At 44.5% G+C, this 21,070-nt stretch overlaps 1 protein-coding gene across 9 annotated transcripts in view; it reads left to right on the forward strand.

Moving 5' to 3' along the window:
- Window positions 1-3,798: 3,798 nt before the first annotated feature.
- Window positions 3,799-21,070, forward strand: part of LOC119964527 (dual specificity testis-specific protein kinase 2-like) — a 165,062-nt gene continuing 147,790 nt past the window's right edge. For 7 of the 9 annotated variants that reach the window (XM_038794128.1, XM_038794132.1, XM_038794126.1 and 4 more), the window contains exons 1-2: window positions 3,799-3,919; window positions 20,816-20,925. The gene's annotated coding sequence lies outside the window, so the exon portion shown is untranslated. The remainder of the gene's footprint in view (window positions 3,920-20,815; window positions 20,926-21,070) is intronic. The other 2 variants (XM_038794127.1, XM_038794134.1) reach the window with 2 other exon arrangements.

The following is a 21,070-nucleotide window of genomic DNA, read 5'->3' on the forward strand; positions in this document are numbered from 1 at the left end:
AAATACGTCATTCACATAAGGTCCAGGAGACCAGTCCTATGAAAAATTCCTTGAAAGAGGAAAATTAAAGTCAATTAATGTTCTAGTCTCCTTTGCCAGTGGAGACTGGAACATTACCTCAAGAGGGTCTAGGCACCGAAATGAGAGAGGTCATACATCTGGATTCCGACATGGGGACCCAGGCGTCGGAAGTCTCCGACAAGGAGCAAGCAGTGTAGCAGCCTCAGACCATACCTCCAGCATGGCGTTCCGAATTGAAGTGTTTTTTTCCCTCCAGGTTTACACCGCTTGATCCAGCCCCTCAAGTGCAGGAAACGGAGCCATGGGTGAAGAAAGTCTGTCACTCACCTACTCCGCAGTCATCAGTAGAGTCCTTGGACTTTGGAGGGGAGTGATGTTATAACTTTCCCTCTCCCAGATCTTATACGACAAATCCATCCCAGCCATAAACCTATGGTTCTCACAGATCGGCGCCAGTAGCGACATACCCTAATTTAATATGCTGTCTGAATTGATTCCATATTCTCAGAGAGGCTATTACCACTGGGCTCGAAGAGAACCTAGTCGAAGAGAATGGAAGAGAAGCAGTGACAAGTGCCCTCAAACCCGAACCTATACAAAATGCCTCCTCCATCCACCCCAAAACAGACCCCGGATCCTTAACCCACCCCACACTTTCTCCACTCAATAATAATACAACAAACTAAGTAATGCCAACCTCCCAACTGCCTGGCTCTCTGCAAGAAAGCCCTTTGAACCCGGGGGGTCTTACCCACCCAAAAAAACGTCAAAATTACTTGTTGACACTACTAAAAAAAAAGATGTAGGAAGAAAGACTGGGAGACATTAAAATACAAACAAGAACCTTGAAAGGATGTTCATCGTAGCCGTCTGAACCCTTCCTGCCAAGGACAATGGAGGGCATCCCATCTCTTCAAGTCCACCTTCACTCCCTCTACCAGACTGGTCAGCTTCAACTTGTGTAACAAGGGTCAGTCGTGAGCCACCCGCATTCCCAAGTACATAAAACTAGTTAGCCCTGGCCAGCCGAAACGGTAGCTCCATTCCCTGGAGGGCTCACTGGAAAAACCTCACTCTTGCCCACATTCAATCTATATCCTGAGAAGAAACCAAACTTTCTAAGCACCTCCATTATCTTCCCCAGGTGGTGGTGTAATTGTATTGTCACTGGACTAATAAACTAGAGACAGGGTAATGCTCCGGGGATCCAGGCTCAAATCCTGACACTGCAGATGGCGAAATTTGAATTCAATAAACATCTGGAATTAAAAGTCTAATGATGAACATGAAACTATTGCCAATTGTTGTAAAAACCAATCTGGTTCACTAATGTCCTTTAGGGAACGAAATCGGATGCCCGGTCTGCCCTACATTTGACTCTAGGCCCACAGCAAAATGGTTGACTCTTATATAAAAGCAAATTACTGTAGATGCTGGAATCTGAAACTAAAGAGAAAATGCTGGAAAATCTCAGCAAGTCTGGCAGCATCTGTAGGGAGAGAAAAGAGCTAACGTTTCGAATCCAATGATTCTTTGTCAAAGCCCCCAGCTTTGACAAAGAGTCATCGGACTCAAAACGTTAGAATACTTATTTCAGATATCCAACATCCCATAGAACCATAGAATAGAACCATAGAATTCCTGCAGGGCAGAAGGAGGCCATTCGGCCAATTGAGACTGCACTGACCCTCTGAAAGGGCACCCTACCTAGGCCCAATCTCCCACCCTATCCCCTAACCCTATAACTCCACCTGACCTGCAGATCCCTGGATGCTAAGGGGCAATTTAGGATGGCCAATCCACCTAACCTACAGTATTTGACTTTGTATTAGTCTTTAACATTTCATCTGAATGATAGCACGTACATAAATGCAGCACAATAATAATGGTCAGCAGAGGTGTAAGGTGTATTGTATCCCAAGGTGTATTGTATGGGAGCTCGTACCTGCCGAATAGCAACTTCCATCAGTGGTTGCTTTCAGGACTCATGAAAGATGATCGTTGATAATACATTTGTGATATAGGAACACCTCTGAGCTATAAGCTGAGCCTAAATTCTAAAAAAATAATTTATAGGCCATGGTGTCGCTTGCTAGGCCAGCATTTATTGCTCAACCCTAGTTGCACTTGAGAGGTTGGTGGGGAGCAGTGTTCTTGAAGCACAGCAGTCCCTGAAGTGTAGGTACACCCACAGTGCTGTTAAGGAGAGACATCATGATTTTGATCCAGTGACAGTGGAGTAACAGCAATATATTTCCAAGTCAGGATGGTGAGTGACTTGGAGGGGAGCCCTCCCGCATATCTGCTGCTCATGTATTCCTAGATGGTGGTCATCTTGGTTTTAAAAGGCGAAGGAACCTTGGAGAGTTCCTGGAGTGCATCTTGCCGATGGTACATAAGGCTGCCATGGTTCGTCAGTGGTGGTGGGATTGAATGTTTGTGGAAGAGGTAGCCATCAAGTGGACTGCTTTATCCTGGTTGGTGTCAAACCTCTTGAGTGTTTTTAGGGCTGCACGCATCCAGGCAACTGGAGAGTATTCCATTACACTCCTGACTTATGCCACTTTGATGGTGGACAGGCTTTGGGGGTCAGGAGGTAAATTACCCACCGCAGGATTCCTAGCTCTTTGCCCTCGTTTTGTTGCTACAGTATTTATATAGCTCGTCCAGTTCAGTTTCTGGTCAATGGTAACTCCCAGGATGCTGATAGTGAGGGTTCAGCAATGGTAGTGCCATTGAAAGTCAAGGGACGATGGTTAGATCATTTCTTGTTGGAAGTGGCCATTGCCTGGTACTTGTATGATGCAATGTTACTTGCCACTTGTCAGTCCAAACCTGGGGATTGTCCAGGTCTTGCTGCATTTGGACATGAACAGCTTCAGTATCTGAGGAGTCGTGAATGGTGCTGAATATTGTGCAGACATCAGCGCACATCCCCACTTCTGACCTTGTGATAGAAGGAACCTCATTGATGAAGTGACTGAAGATGATTGGACCTTAGTCACTATTCTGAGGAACTTTTTAAAATTCATTTACGGGACATGGGTGTCACTGGTTAGGCCAGCATTTATTGCCCATCCCTAGTTGCCCTTCAGAAGGTGGTGGCAAGTTGCCCTCCTGAACCGTTGCAGTCCCTGAGGCGTAGATAAACACATTGTGCTGTTAGGGAAAGAGTTCCACGATTTTGCCCCAGTGACAGTGGAGGAACGGTGACATATTTCCAAGTCAGGGTGGAGTGACTTGCAGAACCTCCAGGTGGTGGGGTTCCCAGGTATCTGCTGCTCTTGTCCTCTAGATGGTAGTGGTCAAGGGTCACTTGGCAAGTTACTGCAATGTTACTGCAGTGTAACAGCTGCAGAGATCCATAGAACCTTAGAAACGGTGCAACACAGAAAGGAGGTTATTCAGTCCATCTTGTCCATGCTGACCCAAAGATACACAGGTGTCCTTTCTAATCCCATCTTCCTGCACACGGCTCAGAGCCCGCTAGCTCTTCTCCTCGTTTTCATGCTTCCCCGCAAGTGGCGCTATAGAGCTCCGTTTCCTCCGCGCGACGCAGTGTGCTCCTCTCGACCCGCAGTGGAAGCTCTGCGCGGCGCACTGGAGTTCCGCCCTTCACGGGGCGCGCATTGGCTCCGCCCTTCACGCGGCGTGCTTTTGCCCCACCCCATTTCCACCGAACTTCATGGCCTCTCCTCGCCCCGCCCACTGGATGGGTGTGGCGCGCGTGCGCGTAGGGCTGAGGGGCGGCGCGGAGTGGAGTAAGTTGCTCCGCCCAGGCTTCGCTCCTGGATCGCTGAGTGGCTGAGGGATGCTGCCTGTCTGCGCTGGCGTTCGGGTAGGGCGCAGGCGGAGAGATGAACGTAGCCCCCGATCGGCTGGGACAAATAAACAAATAGTAAGTAAGGTGGGCCAGGGGCCTCTATTTAAATAGGCGGTGGCCAGTCAGGGGTATTGGCAAAAGGAGGGGGCCCGTTTATTTATTGCGCTGTACTGGGTCCGGGTTTTCTCCGAGTGTCAGGCCAGGCCCGAGGGGCTTGGCCGCGCTCTCCAGTCGATAAGAGACGAGCGCAGTTACCAGTGGAGGAGCCGGGGCCTTACTCCTTCCTATTTACACTGGGATCAGGGAGGTGGAGTCTGAGGAGGTGGGGAAAGGTGGTCACAGGTGAATGAGCCTCCTGGTGTCTGAAGTGTGAGCTGAGAGGGGCCTTGGCGATGAAAGAGTACGCGCTGCGTTTGTTTACGTTTTGTTGTGATTTTCAACATTTAAAACATTAAATGCAACCCGACTAACTCAACCAAAATGTGTATGATTCCAAAAGTCACATAATACTTGGCATATTGATGGCAACTCGGGCAGTGTTGTTTAAACATATAGTGTTGTCATTCCTTTTGATCTCGATTTCCAATTCTTCAGGCAGCTCAATGCAAGGGTAGAGATTTGTTTGTGGTGGGTGAAGGGAATGCATACATGGTCTGATTGACGGTCATTTTATTCCCTCCGACCTTTGTACTTTGAATGTTGTGACTTGGAAAAAAGTTTGAAAAATTCAACAAAATCCACATGCACTAGTCTAAATAATATTAAATTGTTGACGGTAAGTTCGTGTCTGGGTTGTTCTGTTGATATTTGTAAGGGTTGTTTTCTAGTAAGCCATCTGAGCTGAGTACTGGCACCTGTTTCTGTGTTCACTTCCACAACTGACAATTTTGCTGCCCAACAATCTGACGATTCTTGTGAAGGAACATTTTCAGGTTTTGGAGACTGCATTTAGATTTCAGACAGACCAAGACCGTAAAGTTTTGTTATTGGATATTGAGATTCCAATGCTGAAAATTAAAATAGAAATTTAAAATAATTCAATGTGAAATAAATTAAGCGTAATACTTGGCTATTTTGTAAAAAACTGAGGGTACTTGTTTTGATAATTTTGTCTTAGCAAAGGGCTGAACAGTAATATTCCTGGAAAAATATTTTCTTTGTGCAATTTTATTATTTTCACATTACAAAGTCTTGTAAAATTTGAAGAAAAGAATAGGTCAGGCATGATGTGATAATTGAATTAAGTTCTGAAGTCTTAAATGTTATGGTTAGCTTTGTGAGTGGGGATACTTGTTATATCTTGCTACTGATCAGTGTTTTTGTAGTGCATTTAGAAAAAAAACATTGAGTTGATGTGTTTCCCAGCATCATCCTCTAATTGGAGTTTTTTTTTCAAAAGCTACATCACAGTAAAAAAGACACATTGCATTTTGGAAAGTGGCTTAAATGTGACCCAATAATTTTTATTTTGCCTTGTGTTACAGAACCACTTTGTATTTTACAATGGTTATTAATGTACAGGATTAATTAGGCTGACATGATTTACCAGACTTGTTTAGCGATAGTTGTGATTAAATGCACTGTGCAGTATAGATTAAGGCCATGAAAATCCTAAATTTGATTGCTGTTACATTGTTCCAAATCACTCTCAGCGGGGGTCGCTTGAGGGATGCTGCAATGGTCAGCAGCATTCCTGCATGGGGTGGAAGGAGGGACCATTCTGCTCATCATATCTGTACAGAGTCCTTGAAAGATCTAATTAGTTTAATCCCATGAGTCCTATTTTCCATTTTGAAGTATATGTCAAAATCCTTTTCAAAAGTTATGATTGAATCTGCCTCCCAACGCCCTTTCGGGCAATGCACTCCAAATCATAACTTGTACCGTTTTTAAAAAACCAATCATCTTGTCTCTTTATTTTACCAATAATTTGAAATACAATAATATAATATAAATCGCTTATTGTCACGAGTAGGCTTCAATTAAGTTACCGTGAAAAGCCCCGAGTCGCCACATTCTGGCGCCTGTCCGGGGAGGCTGGTACGGGAATTGAACCATGCTGCTGGCCTGCTTGGTCTGCTTTAAAAGCCAGCGAATTAGCTCAGTGAGCTAAACAGTGAGTTAAACAGATTCTCGCTTACTTTCAACATAACCCCTCATAATATTGAACAATATTAAATGTAATTTAATTTATGGGATGTGCCTGTTGCTGACTAGGCCAGTGTTTATTGCCCATCCTAAATTGCCCTTGAGAAGCGATGGTGAACTGCCTTCATGAACCGCTACTGGCCATGTGTAGGTAAACCCACAACATGGCGCTGTTTGGGAGGAAATTCCAGGATTTTGACCCAGTGACAATTAAAGAACGCCAATATATTTCCAAGTCATCATGGTGAGTGACCTGGAGGGGAACTTCCAGGTGGTGGTGTTTCCAGCTATCTGCTGCTTTTTCCCTTCTAGATAGTAGTGGTTGTGGTTTGGAAGGTGCTGCCTAAGAACCTCGGTGAGTTATTGTAGTGCATCTGGTGGTTAGCACTATGGCTTCACAGCGCCAGCGTCCCAGATTCGATTTTATTATTTTCATAAATTACAAAGTCTTTCTTGTAAAATTTGAAGAAAAGAATAGGTCAGGCATGATGTGATAATATATTTAAGTTCTAAAGTCTTAAATTTTATGGTCACTTGGGTCACTGTCTGCATGTTCTCCCCGTGTCTGCGTGGGTTTCCTCCCACAATCCAAAGATGTGCTAGTTAGGTGGATTGGTCTTGCTAAATTGCCTTAAGGTTAGATGGGGTGCTGGGTTACGGGGGTAGGTTGGAGGTGTGGGCTCAAGTAGGATGCTCTTTCCAAGAGCTGGTGCAGACTTGATGGGCCGAATGGCTTCCTTCTGCACTGTAAATTCTATCATTCTATGATCTTGTAGATGGTTCACATGGCTGCCACAGTTCAGTGGTGGAGAGATTGAATGTTTGTGGAAGGGGTTGCAATCAAGTGCTTTATCCTGGGTGGTGTTAAGCTTCTTGAGCATTGTTGGAGCCGCACTCATTCAGGCAAGTTATACTCCAGACTCGATAGATGGATAGGCATTGGGGAGTCGGGAGGTGAGTTATTCGCCACAGGATTCCTAGCTTTTGACCTGCTATTGGAGACATAGTATTTATATGGCTAGTTCGGTTCAGTTTCTGGTCAGTGGCAATGTACAGGATAATAATCTTCATTCGTGTCACAAGTATGCTTACATTACACTGCAATTAAGTTACTGTGAAAATCCTTTGGTCGCCACACTCCGGTGGTTGTTTAGGTACACTGAGGGAGAATTCAGAATGTCTAATTCACCTAAGAACATGTCTTTCGGGACTACGGGAAGAAACTGGAGCACCCGGAGGAAACCCACACAGACACGGGGAGAATGTGCAGACTCCGCACAGATAGTGACCCAAGCCGGGAATTGAACCTGGGACCCTGGTGTTGTGAAGCAATAATGCTAGCCACTGTGCTACTTTGTTCCCCAGGATGTTGCTATTGGGAGATTCAGCAATCGTAATGCCATTGAAAATCAAGGGGTGAATATTAGCTCCTCTCTTGTTAGGTCTGGGCACTTCTGTGGCACGAATGCTACTTGCCATTGTCGGCGCAAGCCTGGATATTGTCCAGGTCTTGCTGTATTTGGGCAGTTTCAGTTTACGATCATGACTCATTTTGTTTTGGATTTTCCACCAGAACAAAGTTGTTCTGTATCTATTGAATTCTTCAAACATTTTAAATACTCAATTTTATCACCCCTAATCTTTTAAATCCCTTGAATTGATTAGTGCAATTCAAATTTGTAATTTAACCCATGAAACCTGGGTATAATTCTGGTATATCAGCATTGTCTCTTTCAAGGCTATTTTGAGATGCAATCTTAAAACTGAATACATTACTCATGATGGCATTTGACCAATGTTCTGTACAGTTAACGCATCACTTCCTCACATTTGTACTCCAGGTCCTATGAAATAAAGGCCAATGTGCCATTATTCTTTCTGAATATTTTTTTTACCGTTGCACCATCTTTTAGTGATTTATGTACATAAGCATTTGCACAGCTCCTAGTTTCACTATTTGACTAGATGTTAGTTTTTCTCTAGGGAAATTTCTTAATGTTATAGGCACTATATAAATACAATTTGCTAGCTATACAATCTTTCTAGTTACTGATATTTCATATCTGGATAGGTATAGTTATTGTTGAACTTTGGAATTGCTGATGGTGATAAAAGTTGGAAGAATTTTCCCATTCTAGCTTTTTCAATTTCTGCAGTTGGGTTTGCCAAGTTTACAGTGGATATAATTACTAAGCCAGGGTTAAGTAAGTGTTGAGATTTGAGGTGCGACATAAAAGCGGACATTCTTGATGAATTATTGGTTAATCATTTCAGTTTTGAAAACTGCTTGCTATTCAGTTTTGTTTGTATCAGTTTAGAGTGATTCAGTTGTTGCTTGTCTTTTTGAATTTTTCATGATGTTGACCACTCCAACAGCTTGCATTTATCTAACCTTTTTAACATAGTAAAACACCCCAAAGCACTTTTCAGGAGCATCATGAGACAAAATTTGACTCTCAAGTCACATGAGATATTAGGCAGATAACTTAAAACTTGATCAAAAGGGTAGATTTTAAGGAACATCTTAAAATAGGAAAGAAAGGTAGAAATATTTAGGCAGGGAATTCGGAGGGTAATGCAGTGGCAGATGAAAGCATGACTACCACTGAGTGATTAAATTCAGGGATGCTGAAGAAGCATATGTTGGAGGAGTGCAGATATCTCAGAAGATTGTAGGGTTGGAGGAGATTAGAGGTGGGGGAAGGAAGGCCACAGAGCAATTTAAAAACAAAGATGGGGGACCTTAAAAGTAACCCTCTTAACTGGGAGTTATTGTAGGTTCGTGAACACAAGTAAGATGTATATGGGGATTGATGCGGGTTAGGACATGGGCAACAGGGTATTGGTATTGTCACTCGACTAGTATTCCAGAGACCAGGATAATGCTCTGGGGACCTAGGTTCGAATCATAGTAGATGGTGGAATTTAAAATCACGAATTAAAAGTCACAAATATCCCCATCCTCATTAATGAGGGAGCCCAGCATATCAATGCAGAAGATAAGGATGGAGCATTTTCAACAATCTTCAACCAAAAGTGTAGAATGAATGATCAACCTCTGCCTCCTCTAGAGGTCCCCAGCATCACCGATACTAATCTTCAGCCTATTTGATTCACTCCGTAATATCTATAAACAACTGAAAGCACTGGATACTGTAAAGGCTATGGATCCTGACAATATTCTGGCTACTGAAGATTTGTGCTTCAGGACTTTCCACCCTCCTAGCCAATCTGTTCCAGTGCAGTTACAACATTGCTGATGCCAATGTGGAGAAGTTGTCCTGTCCACAAAAAGCTAAGACAAATCCCACCCGGCCAATTACTGCCCCATCAGTTTACTCTAGATCAGTGGTTCCCAACCTTTTTTTGGCCATGCCCCACCTAATCACCTCTAAAATCCTGATGCCCCCCCCCCCCCCATGTGGTGATATATAATTCTTATCATTTAAAAAGTGAACTCTGTTTCAGCTGAAGAAGCTTAAAACGCCAATACCTTGGTTTAAACAAGCTTCAAAAGAACATGGCATCCATGAAAAAGAAAAATGAAATAAACAAAAGACAGTTAAAGTTCTGAGCAAGAAATTACTAAAAAATTGTAAGAAAAAAGAAAAAAACATTAAGTGTTCCTTGAAGTTGTTTATTCAACACATTCAGTTTTTCAAAATTATCTGCTAAATAACTCACAAACGCTTTTCCATCAACGGTTAGCAGGTGTTTCATTTCAGGCTTTTCACTTAAAAAGTCACTAAGCTCATCAAATAGCTCCATGAATCTTTTCAAACAATTCCCCTTCGAAAGCCACCGTACCTCAGTGTGAAGTAAAAGTCTCACATGGTCTGCATTGTTATCTTCACAAAATTGCTTGAAAAGACGCTCACATTTGGCATTAGCTTTGATAGCATTGATAGATTGGAAAATCCCAAAAAATAAAAATTGAAAATTTGGACCCAGACCTCCTCAGTCGCGCTCAGTGGCGTGCAGAGGTCTGGTGATGCCCGGGGCAAATCTTGATTGTATGCCCCAAAGCCCCACGTAAATATTTCATTAAATATCACCAAAAAACCTATAGAAAACGTAGTTGCACCCGTTCTAGAGCTATTCACTGACCTCTTTATCTTTAGAACATAGAACGATACAGCGCAGTACAGGCCCTTCGGCCCTCGATGTTGCACCGACATGGGAAAAAACTAAAGGCCATCTAACCTACACTATGCCATTATCATCCATATGCTTATCCAATAAACTTTTAAATGCCCTCAATGTTGGCGAGTTCACTACTGTTGAAGGTAGGGCATTCCACGGCCTCACCACTCTTTGTGTAAAAAACCCACCTCTGACCTCTGTCCTATATCTATTACCCCTCAATTTAAGGCATTGTCCCCTCGTGCTAGCCACCTCCATCTGCGGGAGAAGGCTCTCGCTGTCCACCCTATCTAACCCTCTGATCATTTTGTATGCCTCTATTAAGTCACCTCTTAACCTTCTCTCTAACGAAAACAACCTCAAGTCCATCAGCCTTTCCTCATAAGATTTTCCCTCCATACCAGGCAACATCCTGGTAAATCTCCTCTGCACCCGTTCCAAAGCTTCCACGTCCTTCCTATAATGAGGCGACCAGAACTGTGCGCAATACTCCAAATGCGGCCGTACTAGAGTTTTGTACAACTGCAACATGACCTCATGGCTCCGGAACTCAATCCCTCTACCAATAAAGGCCAACACACCATAGACCTTCTTCACAACCCTATCAACCTGGGTGGCAACTTTCAGGGATCTATGTACATGGACACCGAGATCCCTCTGCTCATCCACACTACCAAGAATTTTACCATTAGCCAAATATTCCGCATTCCTGTTATTCTTTCCAAAGTGAATCACCTCACACTTCTCCACATTAAACTCCATTTGCCACCTCTCAGCCCAGCTCTGCAGCTTATCTATGTTCATCTGTAACCTGCAACATCCTTCCGCACTGTCTACAACTCCACCGACTTTAGTGTCGTCTGCAAATTTACTCACCCATTCTTCTGCGCCCTCTTCTAGGTCATTTATAAAAATGACAAACAGCAACGGCCCCAGAACAGATCCTTGTGGTACGCCACTCGTAACTGAACTCAATTCTGAACATTTCCCATCAACTACCACTCTCTGTCTTCTTTCAACTAGCCAATTTCTGATCCACATCTCTAAATCACCCTCAATCCCCAGCCTCCGTATTTTCTGCAATAGCCGACCGTAGGGAACCTTATCAAACGCTTTACTGAAATCCATATACACCACATCAACTGCTCTACCCTCGTCTACCTGTTCAGTCACCTTCTCAAAGAACTCGATAAGGTTTGTGAGGCATGACCTACCCTTCACAAAACCATGCTGACTATCCCTAATCATATTATTCCTATCCAGATGATTATAAATTATATCTTTTATAATCCTCTCCAAGACTTTACCCACCACAGACGTTAGGCTCACCGGCCTATAGTTACCAGGGTTATCTCTACTCCCCTTCTTGAACAAAGGGACTACATTTGCTATCCTCCAGTCCTCTGGCACTATTCCTGTAGCCAATGATGACCTAAAAATCAAAGCCAAAGGCTCAGCAATCTCTTCCCTGGCTTCCCAGAGAATCCTAGGATAAATCCCATCAGGCCCCGGGGACTTATCTATTTTCACCTTGTCCAGAATTGCCAACACTTCTTCCCTACGCACCTCAATGCCATCTATTCTAATAGCCTGGGTCTCAGCATTCTCCTCCACAATATTATCTTTTTCCTGAGTGAATACTGACGAAAAGTATTCATTTAGTATCTCGCTTATCTCCTCAGCCTCCACACAACTTCCCACCACTGTCCTTGACTGGCCCTACTCTTACCCTAGTCATTCTATTATTCCTGACATACCTATAGAAAGCTTTTGGGTTTTCCTTGATCCTACCTGCCAAAGACTTCTCATGTCCCCTCCTTGCACGTCTTAGCTCTCTCTTTAGATCCTTCCTCGCTTCCTTGTAACTATCAAGCGCCCCAACTGAAACTTCACGCCTCATCTTCACATAGGCCTCCTTCTTCCTCTTAACAAGAGATTCCACTTCTTTGGTAAACCACGGTTCCCTCGCTCGACCCCTTCCTCCCTGCCTGACTGGTACGTACTTATCAAGAACATGCAATAGCTGTTCCTTGAACAAGCTCCACATATCCAGTGTGCCCAACACTTGCAGCCTTGTTCTCCAACCTACACATCCTAAGTCATGTCTAATGGCATCATAATTGCCCTTCCCCCAGCTATAACTCTTGCCCTGCGGGGTTTACTTATCCCTTTCCATCACTAACGTAAAGGTCACTGAATTGTGGTCACTGTTTCCAAAGTGCTCACCTACCTCCAGATCTAACATTGGCCTGGTTCATTACCCAAAACCAAATCCAATGTGGCCTCGCCTCTTGTTGGCCTGTCAACATATTGTGTCAGGAAACCCTCCTGCACAAATTGTACAAAGAACGACCCATCTAATGTACTCGAACTATATCTTTTCCAGTCAATATTTGGAAAGTTAAAGTCTCCCATAACAACTACCCTGTTACTTTCGCTCTTTTCCAGAATCATCTTCGCCATCCTTTCCTCTACATCCCTAGAACTATTAGGTGGCCTATAGAAAACTCCCAACAGGGTGACCTCTCCTTTCCTGTTTCTAACCTCAGCCCATATTACCTCGGAAGAAGAGTCCCCATCTAGCATCCTTTCCGCCACCGTAATACTGTCCTTGACATGCAGCGCCACACCTCCCCCTCTTTTGCCCCCTTCTCTGACCTTACTAAAACACCTAAACCCCGGAACCTGCAACAACCATTCCTGTCCCTGCTCTATCCATGTCTCTGAAATGGCCACAACATCGAAGTCCCAGGTACCAATCCATGCTGCCAGTTCCCCTACCTTATTTCGTATACTCCTGGCATTGAAGTAGACACACTTCAAACCACCTACCTGAACACTGGCACCCTCCTGCGAAGTCAAATCTGTGCTCCTGACCTCTATACTCTCAATCTCCCGTACCCCAAAACTACAATCCAGGTTCCCCTGCCCCTGCTGAATTAGTTTAAACCCCCCCAAAGAGCACTAACAAATCTCCCCCCCCAGGATATAGGTGCCCCTCAGGTTCAGATGTAGACCATCCTGTCTATAGAGGTCCCACCTTCCCCAGAAAGAGCCCCAGTTATCCAGAAATCTGAATCCCTCCCACCTGCACCATCCCTGTAGCCACGTGTTTAATTGCTCTCTCTCCCTATTCCTCATCTCACTATCACGTGGCACGGGCAACAACCCAGAGATAACAACTCTGTTTGTTCTCGCTCTGAGCTTCCATCCTAGCTCCCTAAAGGCCTGCCTGACATCCTTGTCCCCTTTCCTACCTATGTCGTTAGTGCCAATGTGGACTACGACTTGGGGCTGCTCCCCCTCCCCCTTAAGGACCCGGAAAACACGATCCGAGACATCACGTACCCTTGCACCTGGGAGGCAACATACTAAACGTGAGTCTCTCTCGCTCCCACAAAATCTCCTATCTGTGCCCCGACTATTGAGTCCCCAATTACTAATGTTCTACTCCTTTCCCCCCTTCCCTTCTGAGCAACAGGGACAGACTCCGTGCCAGAGGCCCGTACCCCATGGCTTACCGCTGGTAAGTCGTCCCCCCCACAAATATCCAAAACGGTATACTTGTTACTCAGGGGAACGACCGCAGGGGGTCCCTGCACTGACTGCTTCTTCCCAGTCCCTCTTACAGTTACCCATCTATCTCCAGTCTTTGGTGTAACTACTTCCCTGAAGCTCCTATCTATGACCCCCTCTGCCTCCCGAATGATCCGAAGTTCATCCAGCTCAAGCTCCAGGTCCCTAACACGGTTTTTGAGGAGCTGGAGTTGGGTGCACTTCCCACAGATGAAATCAGCAGGGACACTGACGACGTCCCTCACCTCAAACATTCTGCAGGAGGAGCATTGTACTGCCTTCCCTGACATCACCTCTAGATTTAAAAAAAACAAGAAGAAGAAAAAGAAACGAAGAGCTTACCTGATATTCCCTCAAACCTTGCTCCCGGTGAAAGGTAAGCAAATTTAAAGGCACTCACTCACCTTCACGACAGGCCCCAAACTGCCTCTAGGTCATCTCTAAGGTATAGGACGGCTGCCTGAGGTTAAATTGCGCTGTAAGAGTTAGTCAATTTCCCCTTAGCGCTGGGATTCTAGGGATATTGTTCTCTTCTTCAGTCATTTTGCTTTGCAGCAATGGGTGAGATGTTATGTCTCGCAAGTTGTGCCTCCCTCCTCTGCAACCCCTATGGAGAAGGATAAGAGCAGCAACGTCATGGAAATACTGTTATGACCCTTGTGGAAACAAACTACAAACAACCCAACTAAGACCAATATACAAGACTTCACTTTTATATTAGCAATCACACCAAAATCAACGTAAATTAAACATGAATTAACAGGAAAATTGCAATAATATGACCGATAAATTACACATAGCAGATACAAAGACATATCTCACACATTTCTCAGTCAGCCCATTCAGCACGTATCGCATTCATTTCAGCCACAATATCCTTCAAAACGTTGAACTTCTTCAAATCAAATTCCATCTTCATTTCTCTAAAGCTTTAGCACCAAGTTTCATCAAACATCGGCATTACTTCACCCAATTTCCACAAATATAATTTTCACAGTCGACACATTTCCAGATCCCTTCTTCTTCACAAAACCCTGGTCATGTGGGGCCTGTTTGTGCACTATGCCAGTGCATAAAGGGTCCCCAAGTCCAGATATAAAGCTCTGTTCAAGATCCGAGCTCCAGCTGCTTGCAGTCAAGTAGAACATAGAACATAGACCAGTACAGCACAGAACAGGCCCTTCAGCCCTCGATGTTATGCCGAGCAATGATCACCCTACTCAAACCCACGTATCCACCCTATACCCGTAACCCAACAAACCCCCCCCCCCAACCTCAACCTTACTTTTTTAGGACACTACGGGCAATTTAGCATGGCCAATCCACCTAACCCGCACATCTTTGGACTGTGGGAGGAAACCGGAGCACCCGGAGGAAACCCACGCACACACGGGGAGGACGTGCCGACTCTGCACAGACAGTGACCCAGCCGGGAACCGAACCTGGGACCCTGGAGCTGTGAAGCATTTATGCTAACCACCATGCTACCGTGCTGCCCCTGTCTCTGAGAATCTTCCATTTATAGGAGCCTGGGCTTTAAGTATAAAGGGTAAGAGGGCAAAAGTTAAGAGGCCATGATGAATCTTCATAAAATACTGGTTCTGTCCCAAATGGGTGCCCCTGGCCCAAATGTGAAATTCTGGGCACGACAGTTTAGTAAGTTGACAGCTACAGAGAGGGTGCAGAGAAGAGTTTTAAAATAGATCAAAAGATAAAGAATAAATAAAACTCACCCATGGTGGCATTGCCGTCGATGCTGGAGAATTCGCGCCCTTTCTGCTCCCTCTCCAGCCTCCGAGTCCAAAGCTCCACCCGACCGCGGTGCGCAGGCGCGCTCCACCCGACCGCGGTGCGCAGGCGCGCTCCACCCGACCGCGGGGCGCAGGCGCGCTCCGGCCGACCGAGGTGCTGCCCCCATCCAATGGCTGCCCGGGGCCAGCGCACCGTCGGCCCCCCCCTCTGCACGCCGCTGGTCGCGCTCAATTGCCCCCCTTAAAAATCAAATTGCCCCCCTGTGGGGCGTACGCCCCACGTTGGGAACCACTGCTCTAGATCATCAGTAAAGTGATGGAAGAGGTCGCCAGCAGTGCTATCAAGCAATAACCTGCTCATTGATGCTCACTTTGGGTCCTGCCAGGGTGTCTCAGTTCCTGACCTCATTAGAGCCTTAACATATGAACAGCTTTTCCTACCACCATACCAGAATCTCTGGTGTTCCCCGAGCATCTATCCATGGCTTCTCCTTTTCATCTGCGGGCTGCTCTTTGTGAATGCCAGATGATATTGCTGTGTCCACTGATGACGCCCATCACCATGTCTCTTGATTTGTTCACTGTTGCTAAATTAAATTTCCTCCTGTTAAATTTAAAGCCTTTGGTTTCAGTCCCCACTCTAAATTCTTAACCACTGACTCCATCTCTCTCCCTGGCAACAATCTGAGATTAAACCAACTTTGGTGTCACATTTGATCCCAAGAGGAGCTTTGGTCTATCACTAACATGTCTGCATTGACTCTCCCAAACTTCTACAGATGTGCCATAGAGAGCATCCTATCCGGCTGCATCTCAGCTTGGTATTCACACTGTATTTACCAATACCATTGTAAGCGCAGTAGCGTTATCCGGCCACTAGGGGGAGTAGCTCTGGGAATGCTCAGGAGTTTGTACAGGGCTCCACCCGTGGCTCCGCCCACGACTCCTCCCCCTAGACTGCTGTATAAATAACCGTGTCCAGAGCCAGCCTGCAGTTGTAACAGGCTGGCTCTGTAGTAAGTAGATTAAAACCACTGTTCATTTCCTAAAGCACGTGTCTCGTGAATTGATGGTTCCATCAGGTATAGCAACTGCTACGGTCCAAGATCGCAAGAAACTGCAGAGTGTGGTGAACTCAGCCCAATGTATCACACCAGCTTGCCACCCTCCCAATGATTCTGTCTGCACCTCCCGTTGCCTCAGGAAGGCAGACAGTATTGTCAGAGACCCCTCACACCCAGGCTTTGCCCTCTTCTAGACCCTTCCATTAGGCAGAAGTCTGAAGACCTGTACATGCCGACATAGGAACAGCTTCTTCCCCACAACTACAAGGCTCCTCAATGACTCTCCCTCGGAATGATCTGTTTCCTGTAAGAATACTATTCACAAAGCCCTATGCTGCTCTTGCTTATGTATTGCTTTGTTTGGCCCCTTGTTCCGTACTGTAACCAATCACTATTTGTTGATGTACCATTTGTCAATGTACTCTGTCGATTATTCTTTTATTTACTATGTATATTATGTATGTAGTGTATACGTTCCCTTGGCCGCAGAAAAATACTTTTCACTGTACTTCGGTACATGTGACAAATATCAATGAATCAATCAAGACCATCTATTTCCACCGCTATAACATTGCATGACTTTGTCTCCCTGTGCCAGCTCCCCTGCTGCTGAAACCTTCAATCATGCCATTGTTACCTCTGAACTCAACTATTTCAGTGTACATCTGCCTAGCCTCCCACATTCTATCCTCCACAGGCTTGAGATCATCCAAAACTCTGCTGCATGTGTCTTAATTTGCACCCCCATTCCTCTATTATTCCTGTGCTTGTTAACTTCCATTGGCTTCTGGTTAAGCAGTGACTTGATTTTAAAATTATAGTTCTTGTTTTCAGATTCTTCCATCGCCTCATCTCTCCCTAACTCTGTAATGTCCTTCAGCCCTCCAACCTTTCCTGATACCAATTGTTGTATTATGAATGCCAGTTGTACACGTTGGGTCTAAACCCATTGGAGTTTAGAAGAATGAGTGGTGATGTTACTGAAGTGTCTAAAATCCTGAGGGGACTTAATTGGGTAGATATCTAGAAGATCTTTCCTCTCATGTTGGAGACTAGAACAGGCATAGTTTAAAAATAAGACAGATGAGAATTTATTTCTCCAAACGGTTGTTGGAGTATTGAATTCTCTTTCCCAGGAAATAGTGGTGGCTGGGCCATTGAATTTATTCAAGGCAGAGGTAGACAGGAGGCAAGGGAGTCTAAGGTTATGGGGAGTGGGTGTGTTTGTGGGAGGGGGGGGGGGGGGGGAGAGAGAGAGAGAGAGAGAGAGAGAACAGGAAAGTGGAATTAAGACCACAAACAGATCAGCTATAATATTGAATACTGGAACACGTCTGAAGGGCGAAATAACCTATGCCTGCTCCTGTCTTCAGTTGCCTGGGCCCCAAGCTCTGGAAAACCCTGTCTGCAAGTTTCCAGCTCGCTATCTTGCTTTCCTACTTCAAAATACTCGTTAAAACCTATAGTTGTGACCAAATATTTGTTCAACAGAACTAATTTCATCTTATGTGAACGATGCCTGGGAGCATCTGTGAAGAGAGACAAGAGGTAATGCTTTAGCTCTGTGATCTTTAATCAGAATGGAGATGTGGTACGAGAGAACTGGGTATGGTCAGCATAAATGTGGAAACTTTTGCTTTTTCTGCTAATGTTGTCAAGGGACAAAGAGAAATAGGCGGACCAAGGAAAATATTTGGGGGGGGGGGGGGGGGGGAGACAGCAGGGCCAATAGTGTGGGGGTGCGGAGAGAAGCCAGTGCTGGTGATTCTCTGGCTCTGAATGGATAGATGAGAATAGAGCCAGGTGTGTGCAGTCCCATGCAGGATGACATTAGAGAGGCTTTGGAGGCATGTGATCAACTACGTTAAAGACTGTAAACAGGCCAAGAAAGGTGAGGGGTAGTTCTACCTTTGCCACAGTTGCTTAGAATGTCATTTGTGCTTTTGGTACCACAGCAGGCAGCAGGCTGGAGGGATTCAAATATGGAATTCCAGGAAAAATTGGTATGGATTTGCGAGGTGACGTTCATTCAAAGATTTTGGAGAAGGTAGAGATATATGAAATAGTGTAGTAATTTGCAAGCCTTGAGTGTTTAAAGTTTGGCTTTCGTGGAAAGGGATGATCTCAGATTTAATGGTCAGGACAGTACCTAAAGAGGGGAAACTGTTAGAATATCAGGTGACACGGGAGTCAGAAAGGGAGATTGGATGTTTAGTTTGGTGGGAATAGGGTCGAGGGAGCGGGAAATCGGTCTCGTGGACAAATGAGCTTTGAGAGAACTTGAGGGAGAGAGAAAGAAGCAAAACTAGAAAATGATGCAAGTTTAGAGGTAGTGCAAGGTGGGACTTTTAGAAAAATGTTGCCCCTGTGAGCTGATGGAAGAAATGGAAATGGCAGAGGCAGCTAATCATATGGTGTCAACTTGAATGACAAATAAGTCCACAAACTCCTTGTACTTGTTGGAGATGAGAGTATAGCGATTAGAAAAAGGGATTTGAAACAAGTTACTGAAGGTGAGAATCCAATTTGAGATGAGTGTGCTTCCTTTAAAGGGCTCCAATATCAGTGGTAAGATAAGATGTTGAACACACTTTGGTCACAACCTGCTATTTATATGAAGGAAGCTGTACATCCTGTCTGTGTCTTTCAGAAACAGTGTTAAGATTCAGTAAGATTAAGAAACCTTAGTTTACTGAAGGCTGAATTATTCATGAAATGAAAATGAAAATCGCTTATTGTCACGAGTAGGCTTCAATGAAGTTACTGTGAAAAGCCCCTAGTCGCCACATTCCGGCGCCTGTCCGGGGAGGCTGGTACGGGAATCGAACCGTGCTGCTGGCCTGCTTGGTCTGATGAGTTGTGCGTTGGGATGCTTCTCTAAGTTAAAGGACTTGTATTAATGTACATTGTTCTTGTATTCTTGTTACATTTTTCAACGTGTATGCAGGACGGGTAATAAAGCTTATGTGCTGTCATGTGAGTCCTACGAAATCCATTTCATATGAATTGCATCTTATTTGACCAATTGGAAATATATTGCATAGATTTCATAGAATTTACAGTGCAGAAGGAGGCCATTCGGCCCATCGAGTCTGTACTGGATCTTGGGAAGAGCACCCTACCCACGCCCATACCTCCACCCTATCCCCATAACCCAGAAACCCCACCTAACACTAAGGGCAATTTGGACCCTAAGGGCAATTTAGCATGGCCAATCCACCTAACCTGCACATCTTTGGAATGTGGGAGGAAACCGGAGCACCTGGAGGAAACCCACGCACACACTGGGAGAATGTGCAGACTCCACACAGACAGTGACCCAAGCCGGGATTCGAACCTGGGACCTGGAGCTGTGAAGCATTTGTGCTAACCACTATGCTACCGTGCTGCCCGAATAGCATACATGTATGCTGTTAAATCAAAACTAACTTCAGTTCTGCTATGTTGGAATAAAAAGAATGAGATCAGCTGGCATGAAACAAATTTTGACCCTTTGTTGAGAACAAAAAATTGATACATCATGCCCAATTCTAAAATAAAGGACTTGTTTGATTTGTGCTCAGATATGTTCTGTTTAAGGTCAAAATAAATTTCTGGTTCAGTGTACCTCTGAAGGGAATTTTGAGACATGGCAAATTGATGGGTAGTCAGTAATAAATGTTCCCTACTGTAATGGATTTCAATCTGGTTAGGTAAGTTTTGAGATGGTAAGGTGGGGAAGTTCCACTTCTACCAAGTGGAAGTTAAATAGTCGGTACTCATTCAGGATATTATTTGTGTTTGCCAGCTGAGATGGATATAAACCTATTGGCTAAATGGGGGGGAAAAAAGCAATGCCTGAGCTGCACTCACCCATAATTCAGCATCATGTGGATAAAACACATAAAATGCAAAAAATTGTCTAAACTTTGGAGAATGTATCTGCAGACATGTTATTCGAATATGCAGTTTGTTTTCCTGTGTTGAAAAATTTATTGTGCTAGCTGCAAATAACAGCTATTCAATTACTTGTACAGAGAAACTAAACATATCCTCGGTGCAGGAAACCAAGCAATTCAAAGAGCAATCTGTCAATTCAATTATAGTCATTTTGTCTTGTCACAAAGAGTGCAGAGATAAGTGAGAATTGACAAGGCAAATTTCCTGGTAATAGACCTGTATTATAAAAATAGAGACAATTCTAAAACTGTTGAAGCAGCACGTTTTGGTGCTGTTCCCACAGAAGATACTTAGTTACATTAATTTATGTTACAAAATGATACAAATGTTGGTTTAACTTGTAATTTCAGGTTTCAAATTACTCGTAGCTGACATCAACTCCCTTTCCAAAAGTAATGTTTTCAACTCCTCTGTCTTGGAAACTACTTCCCCATGTCAAAACTTCTGCTTTCTCTCTGAGGTACTTTAGCATATCTGTAATTACCTACCCTGCGACCTCATGTTTTAATCTCTCTACTCTGATTTCTTCTTGTGTTACTATGATGAAACACTGTTACAATAATGAAACACTGTAATAAGTTGCATGACCTCCCCTATAACTGTGA

Source organism: Scyliorhinus canicula, chromosome 4, assembly GCF_902713615.1.
Source record: "Scyliorhinus canicula chromosome 4, sScyCan1.1, whole genome shotgun sequence".
In the NCBI taxonomy this organism is placed as follows: Eukaryota; Metazoa; Chordata; class Chondrichthyes; order Carcharhiniformes; family Scyliorhinidae; genus Scyliorhinus; species Scyliorhinus canicula.